This window comes from Ciconia boyciana, chromosome 6 (genome assembly GCF_034638445.1).
Source record: "Ciconia boyciana chromosome 6, ASM3463844v1, whole genome shotgun sequence".
NCBI classification, from domain to species: domain Eukaryota; kingdom Metazoa; phylum Chordata; class Aves; order Ciconiiformes; family Ciconiidae; genus Ciconia; species Ciconia boyciana.
In genome coordinates, this window is record NC_132939.1 from 32,870,495 (window position 1) to 32,891,268 (window position 20,774).

Consider the following 20,774-nt stretch of genomic DNA (forward strand, 5'->3'; position numbering starts at 1 on the left):
GAGAGGGGAAGTTGCCATTGCTTTGCACATGGAGAGGCATGATCAGCTCCCAGTCTTGCAACATTGGCTCACAACATGGACCAACACTACCCCTGAAATAAACACATGGCTTTCTAGGAACAACGTGTAGGAAAAGCCACCCCTTCCCCCAGGGGAAGAAGCAAAGATATTTCTTTTTCATGAAGCCCTTAGGCTTATCAGTTTTCTTGATGAACAAAACACTCACTGAAATATCCTGTGTATTTTTAGTAATTTGATACCCCGCAAAGACTATTTTGGGAATGGTCATCTTATTTCAGCAGGTCTGGAAGGTAGTTGTAAATAATCACTTCTATGGAAAACACTTTTTATGTCATAACTTAGGACCCAGTTTTAGTTGGTTGCTTGCTGGTTGTGGGGTCTCCCTAGCCCTCCCTTTTTTATAGGCACTAAATTTCCTGTAGTTTCTGAGGGCATATTTGTAACTACCTTTGAAGTGGCATCTCTGGAAAGTGATGGGTTTATCTTAGCATCTCTGAGAAACACTGACATGCAGTTGGAAAACTTTCCAACTTGCCCTTCTCTTCAACTTCCCTTTTAAGAGAAAGCCCCTATCTTTTGACAGTCCACTAAAAAAAAAAATCCCACCTTTTTTTTTTAATGCTGTTGACTCATTTATGAATTAAAAAAACCCCCCAACAATAACTTTCAGCAGGTACAGAAGCTGTACATTTCATAAAATGAGGAGAGCTATTTCAGCAATTTCTGTTTATTGCCATGCACTTGGACAATGGCTTCATGTTTTACGCTGTGCTCTTCTTAGCCAGTGAACTGGAAATAATACTTATAAAAGGCATGTTGAGAGTCAATTAAAAGTTTCTTAAGTTGTCATGCATCCTAAAGTAGAAGGCACTCCAGAAATGTGGAGAATTATAGTTCACAACACTAGCAAGAGAGGAAAACTTCAATTGGTTCAGGACTCATGCTTAATTTGGCTGCTTATTTGAACTATCCTTTTGAAAGCCATGTTGCAGCACTTCTGGTTAGCTCTAAGGACCTGGGGACAACCTTGTTGAATTCCTGAATTGTTATTCTAAACTTCTGTGGCTGGGGGGGTCAGAGGTAATCAAATGCAATTGTCAGTCTGAGACACTGATTGACATTTTTGCATCCTCTTTGGTTACTGGCATATACTGGTAATGAAAACAAGGCTTTAGTGAGAGGTGTGAAGTATTAAAGGGGTAAAAGAGAGCACTGAAGAAGGCAGATCTTCTAGTCAGTGTTGCTGAAATTAGAAATAAAAGAAGGAAGTCTGGCTAGGTGTCTGTGAGTATGTGGACTGAAAAATCAGTTTCAAAATCCCTGTTTTGACAGTAAAGGAGAAAGTGTTTATCTCTGAAAGAAACTGTGGCAAGGTTGGTCTCTGGGATCTTCCATAACAAGAAAAGCAGTAGCGCATAGAAGGGGAGGGAATCTGGGGCACCTGTCTCCAGGATCAGGGAGAGCTCAGTGCAGCACCAGTGGGTATCTGGCTGGATGGTTCCCAGTGGCAGCTATCTGCAGCCCAAAGTGCTAACCAGATCTTTGTATGAGATCAGCCCTGTGGATCCTGCTAATTGAGTTTGTTTCTCCTTCGAATTTGCAGACTCATGGGTGACCCAAAAGAGAAAATACTCAATATCTTAGTTCAGCTGTAACACAGATGAAGGAGAGGCTTAGCGAAAGCTGTAGCTACTGTGATCCAAAAAAGGTTTCAAAACCTGCTCAATAGCATAGCAGCTGAATTTCAAAGCTCCTAAATACATCTGAATGAGCAGCTGGGTGTTCAAAACTTTTAGGATCAAGATGCAGAGAACAATCTTGTCAATAGTGATCCTCCAAGGTCTTGAAAATGGCTCCAGCTACCCAAAAAAGGTAGATTATGGCATAGTAAGGGATTAGTTATGGGAGTTTCAGACCAGAATATGGAATGCAGAAACTTCTGAAAAAGAACTTAAACATACCCCATCATCACCAGGGGACCAATCCCAAAAAGCAGAGGGAGAAATCCATTTCTTCGCAGAGAGGCAGCAACTTGGAGTGATTTAAAGGTCACTGTTCCTTGGATGTTTTACATGGACACTTTTTGTTTAACTGTATGTGTATAGGTGGAACTTAAAGCAGTAGGTTTCACCTTCTGAAATAACTACATAGACCCTTGTACTTTTTGATGAACTTGCGTTTGCTCTGACTTGTTATGTTTGAATTTCCAGCACAAGTCCAGGGCAAGTTTCATTTTTATATCTTGTATTTTTCAGAGGCTTTTCTTTCTGTAAGAAATGGGAAAGCCTAATAATGTCCTTTGCTACTCACTGCTTTATGTCCACTGGAAAAAAATAAGAATAAAGAAACAGAGAAAAGAAGGGAATGATCTGAAGTCTTAGGGAAAGCAGAGTAACTATTTTTACATGAAGATGGTCACAGAATTTTCCATAAAAAGGCTGCTTTTTGTTCTGTGTTTTCAGTGGCAAACCTCTTTCCATCCTTCAGTGGAGTAAGGTTCACAAAAATATTTCCACTCTATTTTAGACTAGCTAACTAGAAGGTTTTAATCAAAGGAAGGTAATTGCTCACTGTTAGGCCTTCTTTTCCTACAAGGACTTGCAGCCAGACTCAGCCAAGGCACAAATAGTGTCTAGACTTAGAAACAAAAACTGCACACAGATGTTTTTCTTAAACTTTTCCTCAGCCCAGGAGACTTTCATACCACTGGAATCAGACCGACCATATTTTCTTGTTGAACATGTTCCTCAACTGCATGTTTAACTGTCTTGCTTAACACAGGCAATTAAAGTTTCACCCTCACCATCTCCATGCTGCTTGGGAGGTGTGTTAAAATTAAATTCAACCAAAGCAGCAGCTGGTAGTGCTGCAGAAAGGGCACGTAAAATATGGTTATACATTGCAAATGTGAAAAGAAGAGTAGAGTATGTGTCATAGTCACAGGTCATTTGTGAAAGAAAAAAAAAAAGAAACAAAAACGCAAAAGCCAGAAATAAGGGAGTACTGTGTAGTGCCAATGCCTCTGTAGAAGAAATGTATGCACCATACTTGGAGTCTGGCTTGATGTGCTTCAGTTGGTGGAAGAACGACCATACTTATTTAGTGTGTCTTTTTCAAGGTAGTTGATGAGATCGTTGATGGTCAATACCAACTCTATAGTGCGTGTTCAGTACCAAATCCATTACGGTATTGACCTCAAGGAAGCCCAGTGGCTCCCAGGAGCACGGCTTAATCCCAGGCAGGATCAGGGGTGAACCCATCTCTCTGCCCTACACAGCCATTCTCCTCTTTCTCTCCTGTCTTCCAGTGTTCTTCCTAAAAAGTAACAGCTAGGTCTCTGAGCTGCTCTTTTCTAATGGAGCTGGCTGTAAAATTTCACCCTCTTTTTTAAAGTTCATTGTCGACCAAGAATTGAAGAATAGTGGTTTCTAAATTAATTTGAAGATGTCCTGTAAAATGTAAGCTCAGAAACACAGACCCGGTATTATATCCCCTTAAGTATGGCACCCAGCATACACTGGGTCTCTTTTTATCTTTAGATACACAATGCTGTGCTCTCTATTTTATGTACAAAGGAAATTAAATGTACTTTTTTCTTTAAAAGATGAGATCTTCATCCATCACCAGCTGTCAGTTCCTAATAATGTTGCCCAGAGAAGTGTTATCTGTGATTTAGTGGCTTTAGTGGACTATCTTTTGTTGAACAGAGGACAGCAGAATAAAATTTCAGCTTAATATAGCTCTTTTCATACTCCTGAATAAATAGAGGAAAAGAGGAGAATAAGAGCAAAGAATCTTGGGTTCCAGGCTCAAGTTTCTTCTGTTTTGCAATAGATAGGGCATTTTAAGAAAGAAAAGGAAGGAAAATGAAAGTGAAAAAAAGGAAATAAGAGAAAAGAAGAAACGTGGAAAGAAAAAAAGCTTAGGGACAAAAATAGTAATAGAAAACAGAGTGTTCTTTCTGACTGGTCCCTCTAGATAGAGTAGGAAGGAAAATTGTTTCTGTCTCAGGAAAAACTTTTGAGTGCAAAAAATACTCGTATCAAGTCAGAATGAAAAGTCAAGTATATTTTGTAAGCTAGTGGTTTTAGAAATACTTTTATTTGGGTGAACTGCAATGTTTTATTTTGTTTTTCATGTTTTTCCATTCTTGATTCTTTTTCCTCAGGTGGCTTAACTCTGGAAATGAAAAACCACCACTGATCTTAAAAGTGCCTTTTTTACTTAAAAGACTGTCAGCACAAAATGTTTCAACAGTTTCCAAAACTTTTCACAAAAAGTGTTCTCAATAAGAGTAAAGAACTATCAAAATAGATCCCTCTCCATGAACAGGTTGCAAAATGTCAATCAACCAGGTTAAAAAAAAAAAGTACTGTAAAAGATCTTTTATCAGCTGTGCCAGTCAATTCCTCGGTTAATTGGTGAACGCTGATCCTGCTTGCTGACGAGTGTGTGGCTGCACACCTCGCCAGATGTGCACACCTGCATTCAGAAAGTTGCATGCTTGCAATTTAACAGAGGATTTTGCTACTTGGCAACTCGTAAGAAAAGACCTACCCCTTGCTGCATCCAATACTCTGCTATCCCAGTTAATGACCTTGTAACTTCAACACAAACTGATGAAGTTGCCTCTAAAATCTAGTTCCCCTTCCTCCCTGCTTTCACTATATACTACAACCTAAATTTATTTGTTTAGTTAATCTTAAATAATGTCATTTGTTATTAGATATTCAAACAGCATGCTCATATGTCGTACTATAATAAGAAACCCAACATTTTTCCTAGTCTAAAAAAGGGTATTACCCCTGTTTAAGTGCTAGGTCTAGGGTTTCCATAATTTTAAGTTACCTGTCTAGCAACAAATTGGCAATCAAAGATGGAAAGACTCCAGTCCTACTCACGTTCATATATATTTGAAGTGACTATAGTCCATCCAATTTTAGAGTAACGTCTTACCATTATTTGGCTATCCACCCCACTGCAGATGCTTTTTTGCCTTGCAAATATCCTGACTGGGCTGCAGTTGTGATTAACGTTAAACACATTCTTTTGGTACAAAAGTCTGAGATTGCACATTTCTTATAATGGGCCTTTTGGTCCGTGTGCTCCCTGTGAAGTGCAAACATCCTTATCGGTTGTGCTGGAAGTATAGAAATGGAAGCAAAATCGTATGTTTTATTTTTATCATCCTTTAAATCAAGATGAACTTGAATGCAGTTTGATCAAATTTTTAAAAGTTCATCCTGGCCCTGATACGGGGTTTTTTTGGAAGGTTTAAAAGTGAATTATGACAGACAGTGTTTTGCAACTTGACTTAGGGAAGTCATTGCAGAGGAACAGCTGGGAATATTCACAGTATGTTTCAGTTTAGCTAAAAAAGCCCTATATTTTACATAATCAGAAATTTAAATGTCTTAAATTCTTGTTTGAATGTCTGTTTTATGTATCTTGCATGATCTATCTGTATCTTCCATGACCAGCATAGAACATGTCCTTTTTTGTTAACTGGACTGAGGTTTCTGACTAATACAGGTTATTCAGACTTTGCAAGAAAAAGCTGGATGTGGGAACCTGTACTTTCTATGGACAGATGCAGTTGGCTGGTCAGTGATTTTGAATATGAATAGGAGGAGGAGACCTTTATCTCTTATCTTTCATCTATTCAAGAAGATTTCTTACCCCTGTAATGAATTATTCACAACAGAAATTAAAAATTGAGCGGTCTTTGTCCCTTGAAGCTACACAGGGATGTGCAATGCTATCTGACAGGTCCATTTTTCTAACACATACTGCACCTGATCTTAAAAGTGCAGATATAATTTCCTGGTGAAGCCAGATTTGCACATTGCTACCTTAGATTAACCTCACTAACTTGATAGTATCCTCTGCATGTAACCATATCAAGGTCTCCCAGTTATTTATCCCCAAGGTGTCTATTGTCTTCCCCCCATCCTCTTTTCTAGCAGTAGAGGGATGCACAGGATTTTCTACAGTTCCCTAAGGTTAAAAACATCAATATTTCTTCTGCCGAAAAGGGTATTTTCTTCAAATTTTTTTTTTTTTTTTAAGTTCTATTGCTGGCAAACACTATCGACTTTAACTGCCACATATTCTATACAGTCTTTTTGCATTTCCCTTTCTGTGTGTTCAGGTAATGCCAAGAAACTAGCAGGAGAACAGGTGTTAGTTCTCTTTTGTGCTCTCTGCCTGGAGATACTGTGATCCAGGAACTCCTGCAGCAGTCAACCAAGGTATTTCTGTGCCTTGTTCTTTTGTCCTTGGAGAATTTTCTTTTGCCCTCGGAGGATTCACCACTCTGCTTTCTTTGTGTGAAGAGGTGTAGCAGAAGATCTGAAATTTGGAAAGTACATAATACCTTCAGGTCTCTTGCATGTTGCCATATGACTATTAAAGCTGTTTTTTAGAGAGTGTGCATTATATATCAAATATATATAGATATATACACACACACCAAAGACTGCATTCCCCTTTCTATGCACACACGATAGAGAGCTGGAGCATAGCGTCCCTTTGCAGTCAGTGCCCTGCCAAGGTAGGGACTTGCAGGGATCACCTCTGAGGGATGAGGATGGTTGCCTTAGCAGGAAGTGGCTCTGTGCAGTGATTGCCTGCCCAGCTTACGCAGAAGATAATTCATTTTCCCACTGGCATACATGGTAGCTCCATAGAAGGCAAGTGTCTAGGCAAACATTAACGTCAAAGCACATGCAGGCAGTGATCACCTCATTCAAAGGCAGATGTCTACCAAGGTGGGTGTTGAATTGTGCTCCACCACTTTTTCTCTTCCGCTGATCTTGGAAGGCACTTAGATGATGAGTTTTGATCACTTTGCCTTTATACGGCTAGCTTTGGGTGAGCTGGATCTGAAGAAGTCTCCTCATTTAGTAAGCAGTCTGGGGAACTCCACTTTTGGCTTTCATGGAATTAAGACAAAACCTTTGGATGGGTGCTTGCAGAAACAGCGAGGGCCTGTGTTCCTCTGCTAGTGCCCTCGAGCTTCTCTCCCTGAACCCTCTGGGACAGGGTTATAGGCTCTGAATGAGTTTGAAAATTAGGGCAGCTCTGATATTGCCATAATTTTTTAATTTATTATTTCTTCTTTCTCTTGAAAAGCTGCTGAGCTTCTTGACAGCTTAAATAAAGATTACCTCAGTAAATTATTATTAGAAAGATCAGCAAATATCTTTCTTTGTCACACTGGTGTTTAGCTAGAAATTGCAATCCCAGCATTGCCTACTAAAGAGGCAATGTATCTAAGCTACCTTTCTGAGGAGGGGAATCATGGCACAGACAAGGGGAAGTTGTGCTGTAGACTTTCTTGGGCAGGACTGGATGCAGTCCTGTCTGCTGGATGAAATAAGCTAAGGGAATACATCTTTCTTACTTCAAAAGCAAAGTTTTGCTTAGACCATCTTTCAGCCAAAGCTTATGTTGTATGGGCGATAAGGTCAGAGGATCCATAGTCTCCTCCAAGTCAACAGGGAGCAATAAAAAGATATTTTCTGCCATTAAAGATAACCTTGTGTACAGCAAGGGCATGAACAGTGTGTCAGCAAACTGGCCCTGTGAGACTACTTTATTGATGCTGCTTCAGGTTTCTTGTAACATGCAAACCAGCATTATTATTACAGTAGAGAACTGGCATAGACCTTTCAGGATTATGTATTAAGAGCAGCAAGTCAAATACCATCTGCCTAATGTGATAAATTCTAAGTATTATTCCAAAGAGGTTTGCCTGAATCTCCTCTGCAGAGCGCACAGAGGCAGCCGACAGTTGCTTTTATCCTCAGTCCCCTTCCCATTATCGCTTCGTGGCCTTTTGCCTAGGATCAAGTGTAGTATCAGTTAAGTCTTGACATATTCTGTCTTTGGGGAGTCTATCCTGCCCTGGCATCAGGCTGGGCTCGGTGACTTCCTAGCTCTTTTCCATCTGTACCTACTATCATTTCTGCTCTTTAAGAGACCTGGCAGCTTTTAGAAGTGAAGTCTCCTTTAACATGCCTTGCAAGTACAGCTGAAATGCGTTGGCCTGAATTACTTCTGTGTCAAAAGGTAGGTGGGCCTCTGCTTTCTAGAGTGGGGAAAATTGCAGTGCAGCTGGTGGGCTTGGTTCTGTTATATTGAAGGCCAACAAAAAACATCTATCTGTAATAGGAGATTTTTTTCCTTTTTTTTTTTTTTTTTTTTTTTAGTTACTTTAGAGGAAATATAACACCAAAATTTTTTGGAAGAAAACAACATAGGTAAGTCCTCTGAGAGCTTTGCACCCCTGCATCAGTGAGGTTCTGGGACCAGACAAAAAACATCTCTTACACAGGAAGACCTTAAAATGCTGTGATGATAATACAGTGATAATATGTCCATATTTTTCTAGTTTTGGTAGTTGTAAACTTCCTAAATCCAAAGCTAGGTATCCACAAGGGACACTCTAATTGCCAGCCAGATCTAGTGCCTGAAGACCTTACCTAATCCTGGCTTTTATACACAGATCTATTAATTTGTGATGACAAAGATTTTGTTGGGCAGTCAGAATGGGGGGAAGATGCTGATGTCCCAGATAACACCCTTTGGATGGTATTTGATCTGGGATTTTGGTGGGACACTGGGTTTTTCCATGCCTTGCCTTCCTGAGCTGTCACCCATTCTAACTACTGTGACAGGAGATGGGTGCCTCTGTTAGAGCCTGTGATATAACGCAGGTGGTGTGTCCCTTCTTTCCCAGTGTGTTTTTCATCCTGATGCAACTGCAGCAGTCTAACCTCCAGGTGAGGAGCTCTCCACTAGCAGATTTTGGCTAGAGATCTGTGTATGTTTTTCTGGCAAATTCTTTTCAGAGCAGTCCCTGGTTTTCTTTCTGTAGTGGACCTACCTCAGGGATTATATGGAACAGTTGCACCAGTGTAATTACATGAAGCATGTTTGGGGTTTTTTTTTGCCTAAGTCACTCATGGAACAGGAAATCATATACATTATCTCTGGAAGAGACCATAAAATGATATAGTGGAACCTTGTCTATAAATAAAGGAATTTCACTCCAGCATTCCTACAGCAAACCCTGTAACTACAGGGTATCTTCCAGTCTTTGTGCTGGTGGAGATCATTTAAAAACTCCACTGTTGTCTCTGCAGCTACCCTTTGTAGAGGAGGTACATGGAGGATATTGTGAATTTGCCCTCCGCCTAGGGAGGGCTGGCCAAGTACCCTCCAAAACCACTTTTGGGGCAGCACCAGCCATCTCTACATCCCTTGGTGTAGGGAGGGATGTAGGAGACTTCTGCTGAAGGAAACCTCTGGCTGGCTTCTGTGGGAAGGTAGCAATGTCTTCCAGAGTCTTCGTCTCCCAGCTGATTTTATTTCAAAGATCTGTCTGGTCTAATGACACAAGTTGTGGGAGGCCAGGTTTTGTTCACTGTCTCTTGCTGCTATTTTTGGAATGTGATTTTTCTATTTCGGTTGGCTGAGCATGGAGGGAGTGTTGCTATGCTTTAGGGAACACTGCAATTAGATTCACTCAAAACAATCGTGATTAATAATTATGACTGTTTTGTTACTAAAAAAGGAAAAAGTAGAAATAAATAATAAACCACAGTTACTTTGAAGGCAATCTCTGTCTCCCTCTGTGTCTCTTTGAAGAGCTTTGAACAGACCTAGGAGCATTTGGGTTATCCTTAGGGGACAGCAAAGCCTTCATTTCCATACGTGGCAGTGATCCTTGCTCCAGTGTAAGTAATCCGGTGAGTTCCCTGACAGAAGAACTGCCTTTACCACTTGGTGACTCTTGTTTGGTAAATCCCAGTGTGCTGGTTTTGACTGGAATAGCGTTAATTTTCTTCATAGTAGCTAGTATGGGGCTATGTTTTGGATTTGTGCTGGAAACAGTGGTGATAACACAGGGATGTTTTAGTTGTTGCTGAGCAGTGCTTGCACAGAGTCAAGGCCTCTTCTGCCTCTCACCCCACCCCACCAGCGAGGAGGCTGGGGGTGCACAAGAAGCTGGGAGGGGACACAGCCGGGACAGCTGACCCCAACTGACCAAAGGGCCATTCCATACCATATGATGCCATGCTCAGCATATAAAGCTGGGGGAAGAGGAAGGAAGGGGGGGATGTTCAGAGTGATGGCGTTTGTCTTCCCAAGTAACATGATGGAGCCCTGCTTTCCTGGAGATGGCTGAACACCTGCCTGCCCATGGGAAGGAGTGAATTAATTCCTTGCTTTGCTTTGCTTGCGTGCACGGCTTTTGCTTTCCCTATTAAACTGTCTTTATCTCAACCCTCGAGTTTTCTCACTTTTACCCTTCCGATTCTCTTCCCCATCCCACTGGGGGCGAGTGAGTGAGTGGCTGTGTAGGGCTTAGTTGCCAGCTGGGGTTAAACCACAACACCCAGATAACTGCAGCAGCTGGGCAAATCTCTACTGTGTTCCAAATAATTACCAAAAGTATTTGAATCAATAATGGCAGGGAAGCCACTGAAACAGCTTTCCTGAAACAAATCAGTGAATAAACACTGAAGATTTTCAGTCCAAGTGAAATCTGTTTACCGAGGATAGCTTCTTTCTCCCTGTGAGTAGATGGCCTCAGGCCTGCAATGTCTAACAGAAGCTGTTACTACCTGAAATTGCACTTCATTATCTCATTAGAAGCTGAACTGGAGAAGTGTCACGCTAGCTGCTGGCCCCGTTTGCCAGCCTCTTGCTCCTCCTGATGTCGTGGCTGGGGGACATCTTCGTGTCAGGAAATAGCGCTGACCTGGGAAGCCACTGCTTTGCACTGCTGCTTGCTGCAGAGCTGGGCTGGGGTAAGCAACGGCGGCGAGAGCAGCGCTCCACACGGAGCAGTGAGCCTCTGTGCCGGGAGGGCAGGGCACTGCTGGTTGCTCAGTGGAAGAAAAACATCTGTTTTCTTCAAGCTTCTATAGAAATGGAATATACTGTGCAGTGAGGGCCTGGCAGCGTTGCCGTCAGCCTCCCACGGGCACCGCAGCTCAGTGCCTCGGTCCTGGCAGGACTCCTTCACCATGAACAGGCAGTCTGTTCAGGGGGCGGAGAGGATGCTGCCTCTGCCTCTCTGTCCTTGTGGCAGCACCTCCGCAGAATGTCTTTGGAGCTGTTTTAATCTCTCTTAGCATTTATATATATATATATATACACACACACACACGTGCTAAAAATATATATGTTTTATATATATTCAGTTCACTTTTGACTTTGTTTCATAGCAGCTGAAAAACTGTTTCAGTTGGTCCAAGCACATGTGAAAATGTCTTTGTTACAGTCATCTCTTAAAAAGTAATGAATTCTCATATCCTGTAATCGAAACAGCACGTCATCTTCCCTCGTAATTTTTCCGGAGAGGTAACTCATGTTTCTGAGTTTACTAAGGAACTTGCTTCCACGTTCCTAAAGGAGTAATTCATTAGCCCTTAATACAAATTTTGTACTTAAATGATCTCTGATCAGTAACTAGTACACAAAGTGAGTGTGCTGTTTTTGTACGTAAAGATGTCCTCTTCATCTAAGCTCACTATGAAGTTGTTATATGAGGGTTGCATGCTGCTACAAAACATCCAGCTCAAAAGGGTTTTCCAATGTGTAAGAGTAAATGTCTGATTTTAAGCAAATCAAAAATTTGGGGACCACAAAAGATGGGGTTAAAATGCTTTCAGTCATCAGTTTCTTCTATGAACTTTTGAAATTAAAACTTTGGAGTGCTTATTAAAAGAAGTATCTGTCAATAGTCCTGCACTTCTGTGTGTACAAATCAGAGGAATAAGAGCATTTTCTTCTGAAAGAACAATGAGAAACCAGTGTCAGTCCCTGGGTTTTGGGATCCTGACAATGATCCTGAGTAGAAATGTCTGTATTTTCTTAATCTTCCTAATACAGAAGTGTTTCATAGAATCTGTTGCTTGAGGTAAAGTTCTTCCTCTAACAACTGAGGTCTTGTACCAGACTAGTGTGTCCTGGTTTTAGATAAAAACAACCATGTTACTGGTTTTTCTTCCCTTTAGATCCTCTGTTGTTGAGATTTATTGCCTGCCATTTATAGCATTTGCAACTTGCAATTAAGGCTTCTATTTTGAATACCTAACGCATAAGCAGGAATTACCGTAACTTAGTATTTGGATACATCTTTCAAACCATAGCAGAAAAAGAAAATGTTTCAGATGTGAGGTAAAAGCATTTAAGGCTAGAGAAAGTTTATAGTGACCTAATGTTATATGAATAAACTGTAATTTTATTAAATACTTTCCCATCAGTTTGAAGAGCTCCCCTGCATAAAGTCTGTCTGATATAATCCATAGGCTAATTATATTTTTTAGCAGAATTGCAAGTACAGTGAGCATTTGGAGCAAGAAAAGTTTAACATTAGATAAAAAAGAGTTAATTGCACAAAACCCTCCTGTTTTTAACTGCTAAGTTGGCTTTGTGAAATAGAGACTGACTGGACATTCATCTCTGGTCTGGAATGAGTATTGGAGCACCTGATCTATGCATCCATGAGCTGTATCCCCTGGAACGACAACTTACCCAGCCTGTGCACTGGTCCCCAGGGCCCTCTCTCCCCAGGGCCACCCAGGAGCAGCAAGAAGTTGGCAGGGCTTTCGTGGTGCCTGTCTACTGGGAGGCTTGTGTTTTGGGGGAGCACCTGGCTGCTGCACGTGTGATGAACCCCAGCTCTGAGTCTGCTGTATACTGAGTCTTATGGCAAGGAAGGGGCTGTGAGGACCTCGGAGAGTAGCTAAGGTGGCCAACAGCATGGGAAATTTGGGCACTACTCGGCTAGACCTTTAATCACGCTGAAAGGCTGGGAGATTGAAGGATGGGCAGGAGAAAGCCCTCCCCAGCCCAGCCAAAGGGAAGAGAGCCTAACTGACTGTCATCCAAAGAACTAGATTGGGCTGCAAGTTTGAGCCTTGGTTGTTAGTGTTGTGTAAAGGAAGGAGATAATGTAAAGAAAGAAACGCTCTTGTCCCCCCAAACGCCTTTCAGATTAAATCACTGTTTCTGGGCTAACAGGAAAGCTGGAAATTCTGTTCCACCAGAGACAGGGGAGTGGAATGAAAGCCCATGTGTATTTTTAGCATCCCTTGTAATCATGTCACCTTTTGAAATGAAAGCATCAGTGCATTAGAGCGGAGGAACTGGGGAGAGGACATGTTCTACCAAGAGAAATGTCATGCTCAGAGTGGATTGACTGAGTCACACATTGACTGAGTGATATTGGCGCTGGCCAGGGCAGACCCATCTCCTCCCTGCTGCACGCTTCCTCCCACTCCCAGCTCCTCAGTTTCATTTGGCTTCCTCCTTCATGCATCTCTGCCGGCTGTCTCCTCATGCATTTCTTCCCAGGTGATTCTACCCTCCAAACTATATCCAGCCGGAATAAAACCTGGCTCGTGCAAGATGCTTTGGGATGTTCACCCAGAGTCCTGCCCAGAGGGCAGGCAGTCCTGGCAAGGTGACATCTCATGCCTTACTGGAAGCTACTTAGCAATGCCTTTTTCTTTTATCTTTTTGCCTAAGAAGCAAGCGGATCTAACACAAGGAAGAGAGGAGGGCATCTGTTCAACAGTGAATGTTTATTTGCTGTTCACCTCTGAAATGCCAATGAGCATTTGTGCTGTCTAGTTTGAACTGACTATTGGCCTTGGAGAAATTACTGATGCTGCTCTTGAAAGAAATTGTCCCTTACTTTCTAAAGAGGTAGAAGAGATCTGGCACAGTCTCCCTCTGTAATCATGGATAGATCATGTCATTGCTCTGCTACCTCCAGGAAAAGGGAATAATTCCCCTTTATTCCCACCCTTTGCCTAGCCTTCATAGGCTGGTAAGAAGGCAAAAACTAGTTTTTCTGCATTTACACAATACCCAGAACAATGATCCTCTGCAGTGGGTAATTCCTTGGTGCTGTTAGCATGCAGCTCAAACCATTAGAGGTCACTTGTAGCTGTTCACCCTGTGCCTCTGGCTCAGCTCTGGCAGGGGCATGCAGGCACCAGCTGGTTTGCACTAGTTTTTCAGCACACTATTCAGTGCTGAGTGGGATGTTTTCACCCCTGGCAGGTAAAGAAGCAGGAGAAATACAATTGCTTGAGGAGGGTTGACTGTTGCACGCCAGGCCATTCACTGCAGCTCTCTGTGCCTTGGTGAAGGTGCCATCTGTGGCTCAGGTGACCTTCTTTACCGAACAAGGTGGATGTACAATTAGTGCTGTAATCTTCTAAACAGGTCCTGTTGTCCAGGAGCTTCCTTTATGTGCCCGAGAGTGGTGGACAACCCTCACCTCTTTCTCTTTCCTCCCTCCACTTCTTCCCTTGAGCGTTATATTAAATATATTCTCCATTGTACTGGCACCAGTGAAAGTGTGATGTTTCTTCAGTGTGCCAAGACTTTGGTCTCATGTTTATGCTACCTCCTGCTGCATGATAGCCACCCGTAAGATTAATTAAGCCATGGTGCTGGCTTTCTCCTCTGTCTTGTGTACCTTCACTTAATATGCAGCTTCGTGACTTGACTGAAGGCACAAATGGAAAATTTCACGCTAAGAGTAGGGGGGCTCCCTCTGAGACCAGCAAGCCCACAAGGGCAACAAGCAAACATCTGTGGAGGAAGCTGACCTGGGCTGGAAGGCAGCCTGGTCCTGCAGCCACTGTGCTGGGAGGGGGCACAGCCAGGACAGCTGACCCCAACTGGCCAAAGGGCTATTCCATACTATATGACATCATGCTCAGTATAGAAACTGGGGGAGCTGGCCGGGGGGCAGCGACCGCTGCTCAGGGATGGGATGGGCATTGGTCAGTGGGTGGTGAGCAATTACATTGTGCATCACTTGTTTTGTATATTCTTTTATCATCATTATTATTATTATTTTCTCTTCCTCTGCTGTCCTATTAAACTGTCTTTAACTCAACCCACAGGTTTTACTTTTTTTTAATTCTCTCCCCCATCCCACCAGGCAGCGGGGGAGGGTGAGCGAGTGGCTGTGTGGTGCTTATTTGCTGATTGGGGTTAAATCACGACAGTGGCATTAATAGATTACCTTTTTTTCCCTAGGCAACAGACCTATCAAAAGGTTCAGCGTAGATCTCCCCACACACACACACTTGTTCTTTTCATCTTACCTGGTTGTTAATTACGACAATTTCTATTTGCACAGCACTCACCTAAGGATCTCCAGATATTTTTCTAAAAGTGGATGTCTATTTTTAGCCTAATTTTATAGATGGTTAAACTAAGAAGTAGACAGGTTTGTGCAACAAACCCCTTGCAGCACAGCAGTGCCGGGGTGAGAAGAGGTGAGCTGGCTGGCTGCTGGAGCTGAGCTGGCAGATGGAGAGGTGCAGAGCTGCTGGGGAGGCTTTAGGGCTGACTGCTGCAGTGTGTGGATGGGGCTGGGCAGCCCTCCTCAGCCTGCATCTGTACCCCATCTACCTTTCTTCTAGTAAAAGTGGCTTATTCTCATCCAGAGTTGCTTTCTTGGTGACTTGGGATTGCCTTACAAATGTGGGGCATGGCTTTGTTGTCCACTTGTGTGCGCACCGGTACGGTCCCTTGCTAAAGCATCCTCAATGCTGCCCGAGCGAGGCCTCTCCAGCTCCCCAGCGAGTCTTGGCCGAGTTAGGGAGCAGCCCTGCGTACACATAAGCATTTGCTTTAGGGACTTACCCATCAGTTAAAGTGGAATTACATGCTTAACTTACTAAATTACTCTAGGCTTTGCTTAAGTATGTAATTAAGAATTATGTACTCAAAGATAACCATTTGTAGGGCTGGGGCTTGATGTCCTGCTTCCATTTCCCTAACAACATGGGCAAATTACTTCTTCTCTTGTCTTGTTCTGCCTGGGTAATGTTTCCAGCTGCTGGGATCAAAGGATAACTGAGACAGGAGGAGAGACAGAGCATACAGACCCATAGGAACACTTCATTGCTCTGGGACGCCATCTCAAAACACGGAAGCATTTCAGAGGTCCAAATATAGCTGGAGAAGCTTATTTAAATGTTGCACAGGACCAAATCCTGGCTGTCCTTCAACCCCAAGCCTTTCTTCAAGGGATCTTTCCCTCTGTAGGTGGGTTGGGAAGGAGCCAGCCATGGTCATTCTCAGCCCAGCTGCGGGTGGGGCTGTGTTCCAGAACCGCCCACCCCCCTGGCCAAGGACTACTTGGTGTTTAGCAAGCTCAGCATTGCAGACCAAAGCTCTTGTGTACCTCCGCTATCAGTGGTTTCTCCAAATTGCTATCAGTGTCCTGGAGGGACAGCACTGGGGCAACATAAGCTGCCCCTCCCTTATGGTTAAACCAGTACTGAAGGCTATGAATTAAGAGGGCTGACTGGCCACTCTGACCACAGCCTTTCATCGGAGACACCCAGCTGCAGAAGGAGGCCAGGAAGATAATTTCGCTCTGATATCCAGACTGCAGCAGGCAGGGAGCTCCTGAGCAGGAACGGGTCTGAACCCATAATGGCAGCAGGCGATGCCCCATGTCCCTCAGCTCCTAGATGTTGGGAGACACCAACAGCCTCCTAAGGAAAGGAGTGCTGTGTAACTATCCTTTCTTGTCACCCCTCTCATCTTTCTCATTATGTAGACATGACCCATACTTGTAAAGATGTGGAAGGCAGGTTGAGGAGCTAAAACCCATTCGGTGTTTGTGTGATTTTTAAATACAAGAGGCAGGTTAGGGGGCAGTTTATCCTTTTCTTTTAATGATTCACACTGCCTTTTCAGGGCCCATTTGCCAAAGCTTAGAGAAGGTGATTTCACTTTTTCATGTGCCTGCTCTCTCTCTCTCTTTTTAATAGGTCTGTTTGCTCTGTGCTCCTTTCTCCCTTGCCCAGACTGGGCCTGACCCTTTCTGGTACCTCTTGTACCACTATCTACCCCTTTGGGCTCAGCAAGGTGTTATTGCAGGTGGGATGTGGTGGTAGGCCAGAACCACTGCATGGATCCACTCCGTGGGCAGCTTTTCCTCTGCCCACGTTGCAGGGACAGAAGGATGTGCAATTACCTGAGCACAGCTGTTAGAGATGGTGTCTTGTGCACTTGCTGTGCAAACAAACTACAGGGGTCGTTCGGGAGTCCTCTCTTCTGACGTTGGCATCATCACAAAACCTTGGAAGAGAGCTGTACCTCCTCCAGGCTGTCTTCTTGCACAAGCCACCCCATCTAAACACATTGAGTAATCCCTGCCACAGGCCCAAAACGTCTCCTTTAAATAGAGCAGATCAGTTAAAAATATTAGATATTAATTTAAAATCTTAAGTTACCAAAAGCTAGCCATGTTCCAGAATGCCTTGTACCGGTGGCTGGTTGCTCCCACAACTCAACATTTGGGGCCTGACTTTATCCAGGTCTTGGCTCCTGCCAAACTTCACTTGTCTGTGCAGGTTCTTCAGGTCTAAAATCCCCCAGTGCCCTAAGAGCCTTCTCCTGGCCGAGTCCAGCGATGCTGCTTTCCCTTTATCTGCAGAAACATATCTCCCAGTGCACTTTGGATGTTGCATTCTTCAGCTTCTGTCCTAAAGTGGTGGCATGGTTATGGCTAATGAAATCTTTGCTGTGCTCCTCCAGACTGTTTCATTTCCGTAGTGGATGGAGTGACTCTGGGTGGTTTGTGTAGTTTTGCAAAGATTTTCTTTGATCCTTGGGAGAAGATGAACTGCATTGTGGCTGGTACACACCCTTGCTTTCTGCAGCAATGACCTGTTCACAGTTTATTTTCTCTCTAGTAAAGCACAAACCAGCTTGGACAATAATTTAATGGTGTCACCTACAGTATGTCTAGTATTTAAGGAGAACTGAACCACTTACCTGAAAAGACGCCTTTGGAGCAGGTGCTCGCTCCAGCCTGCACTGGAATGGAACATCCCTGGCCTACAAAATGAGCGCTACCGTCAGTGCCCTTGGACTAATCTTGCTCTCAGAGCAAGCGTAAAAATGCTGTTTCCACTATTTAAACAGAGGATCGCCTGCCCACACTGAGTAATTTCCACTTCTTTTTTTTCACTCCAGAGATCCCAGTGACAAACTCTGTGTTGCTTCAGTGGTATTGTTCAATTCATCCTGTGCACTCAATTCAGTTTTCCAGAGCTTTTAGCAGCTCTGTTGTTTGAACACAGCTTCATCCCACATCTCCTTCCTGTCTAACTCCTCTCTCTGGAATAAGCCAGGGGAAGGTGAGGGGGTGTGTGAGGGTCTTTGAGAGAGAAGCAGCTTTTTCCAAATTCCTGCCCATCACACAGTTGTTCGGCAGCTGAACCCTCTACCATAGCTATTCGGGTTTTTTTACAGAGGCACCTCCTCATCTCTGATCTTCTGATAGCAAATGTCTCCTTTCATGTCCTACATCAAGGCTGCTGCTTTGGCCTCCTATCCCATTTGCTCCTCTTTTTAATGTTGTGCCAAGCGTATGGCAGTGCTGCCCTGCCCTGGGCCCCTTGGCATAAATCCCAATGCAAAACCCTCCCTTTACCCACCTGGCCAGAGCTTTGCTGGGCCGGCTCCTTCCTGGCCCCATGTGCAAGCCGTGGCAGTTGCATCCTCTGGACCATGGCTGTATGTTGTCCTGTTTATTGCTCTCGGGGATCCAGAAGGCTGGCCCTGCTGTGTCCATCTCTAAATGCATCCTGCTGCCCTCTAGTGAGAAATGCCCGTGGTCCAGACCTGGCATTTGGGACCAGAAGGAGAAGGAAAGGCGCCCATTGAGTAAAATATCTGTTGTGTGCAGACGTGGGTGTGTTATCACAGCCTGGCGATGAAGGACCTGCTGCTGACCACAGCGCCCAGCTCCTTTGGGAGCACATGCCACCTCCTGCTCCAGGCTTTGGGGGGTACTGGTCTGCTGCCTCCAATCCACCTGCTCACATGTAAGATTTATCCTCAGTCTAAATATACTGCAAACCCATTGAAAATCAAGAGCAGGCTGATGGGGAGACAGACAGACAGGCTATAAAGGCAGTGGAGGAGAGTGGGGGAAGGTGCAAGTTATTTGACAGGTGATTATAATTAGGGATTTTCTTCCTATTTATCCTGGTGTAGCTGCGCACAAGCCAGTCGGACTGCTCTGTATGTACCCTGGTGTAATTGGATTTTGCTGTGGCATTAGTATGAACGTTGCCCCATTGCAATACAGAGGGAGAGGGTCCTCATCATCCGCACCTCTAGATGTGGATGGAGGTGCACTAGAGGATAAACTCTAGTGCACAGGAGGGGTTTATCCCACCTGACCGATGACCTGCAACACACTGCTGATGCCCAAGTTAATAGGGCAAGGGAGGATCCGGTCACTCTGCATTACTGACAGCCCCCTGGGCAGCCGGAGCACTGTGCAGTGTGACAGCTCTGTCTGGCTACGGCTTAGCTGGCAATGAGTCACCTTGAGTGCCTGACTTTTGATAAATCCTGGAAAACCAGGGCAGTTAAATGTCAGCCAATGGGGAAAATTTTCGGCTGGGGTAAGCTAAAGTAGCTCCACAGCTGTCAGGGACCCTTGGCCACCAACTGCCCACCTCAAGACCTGGCTGGTTCAATAGCACTCACCTGCAACGAATTTCCTGGGGTGAGGCTGGTGAGGTGGTCCACAGTTTTTAAGAAAAGCCTGAGCTACTGATACTGTTTTCTGTCTCCTGAGGCCTTGGGGTTTGTCTTATTGCTGAGTCCAGGTAGGTAAAGAAAGAGGCTCTGTCTTCCCTTGCTTCTCAGGAATTCTGGTAAAACAGCTGCTGAGAAAATGCCTCAATTTCTGCCTAATCTACAGTTCTTTCCAACTCCTCAGCTGTCTCTTTAGTCACTTTAAAAGCTGATAGGAGTTATTGATCTCATTTACCTTCTGTATATCTTGACTGATTCTTTATTTGGAAACCAGAGTCTTGAGGTGCAGAGGAAAAGCAAAGCTAGTCTCATGGGCTGGAACAAAAATGTGCTTTAGCATATCTGAAATCTATAAAGGTGGCTTTGTGTTTCCATGGGTTGTGCTGAAATACTGAGTCCCTGGCAGGGAGGGGACCATGACCCACTTCTGTGCTGCGGAGAGGACCCTGGCCTCCTGGCCCTCTAGCTAGAACCTCTTTTGCTATCGCCCTTGTGTGCATTTCTCTAGCTTACCTGAACTCGCAGCTCTGGGGAATGGCAGTTCCTGCTCAGGAGGAAAGCTGCAGCCAGCGTTTTTGCCTCTGCCCAGGCAGTTCCTGCCCTCTAGGGCAGGTCTTGATGGTCCTAATTGAGGTGTAAGAGACAGGCCTAACTCTTCATTTCCAGTTAGTGTTGCACAAGCTTCCCTCAGCGCTGCAGCTCTCACTTTAGCTCTTTTAAGCAGGCTTGATGGTCAGTCCTAAGAGCACTGGGGGAAAGCTCAGTAAAGAATATGGTTGACTCTCTAACCCTAGGAGCAGTGAGACCCACCTTTTCCAACAGCTGTGCTCAACAGTGAGATAAGGTTCAGATGACCCACCTGCAGGAAAGAAAAAAAAGAAAAATAGTTCTTAATTCTGGACACTTCTTGACCTACTTCCCAGCCATGTTGCTTCCCCACCACCACCCATTGTCTGCAAGAGCACGAGTTTTGGAAGGAAAATTGCTGTGTGACTGTTAATAGTTAAATGCAATTTTGTTTATTGGATGCTTTAGAAAACGTAAAGAACAGCGAAGTGCACAGACAGACTGTTGCATCCAAATGATTTACTGCTTTGCCTTTTGTAGCTCTTGATTACATCAGGTTGCTGCATCAA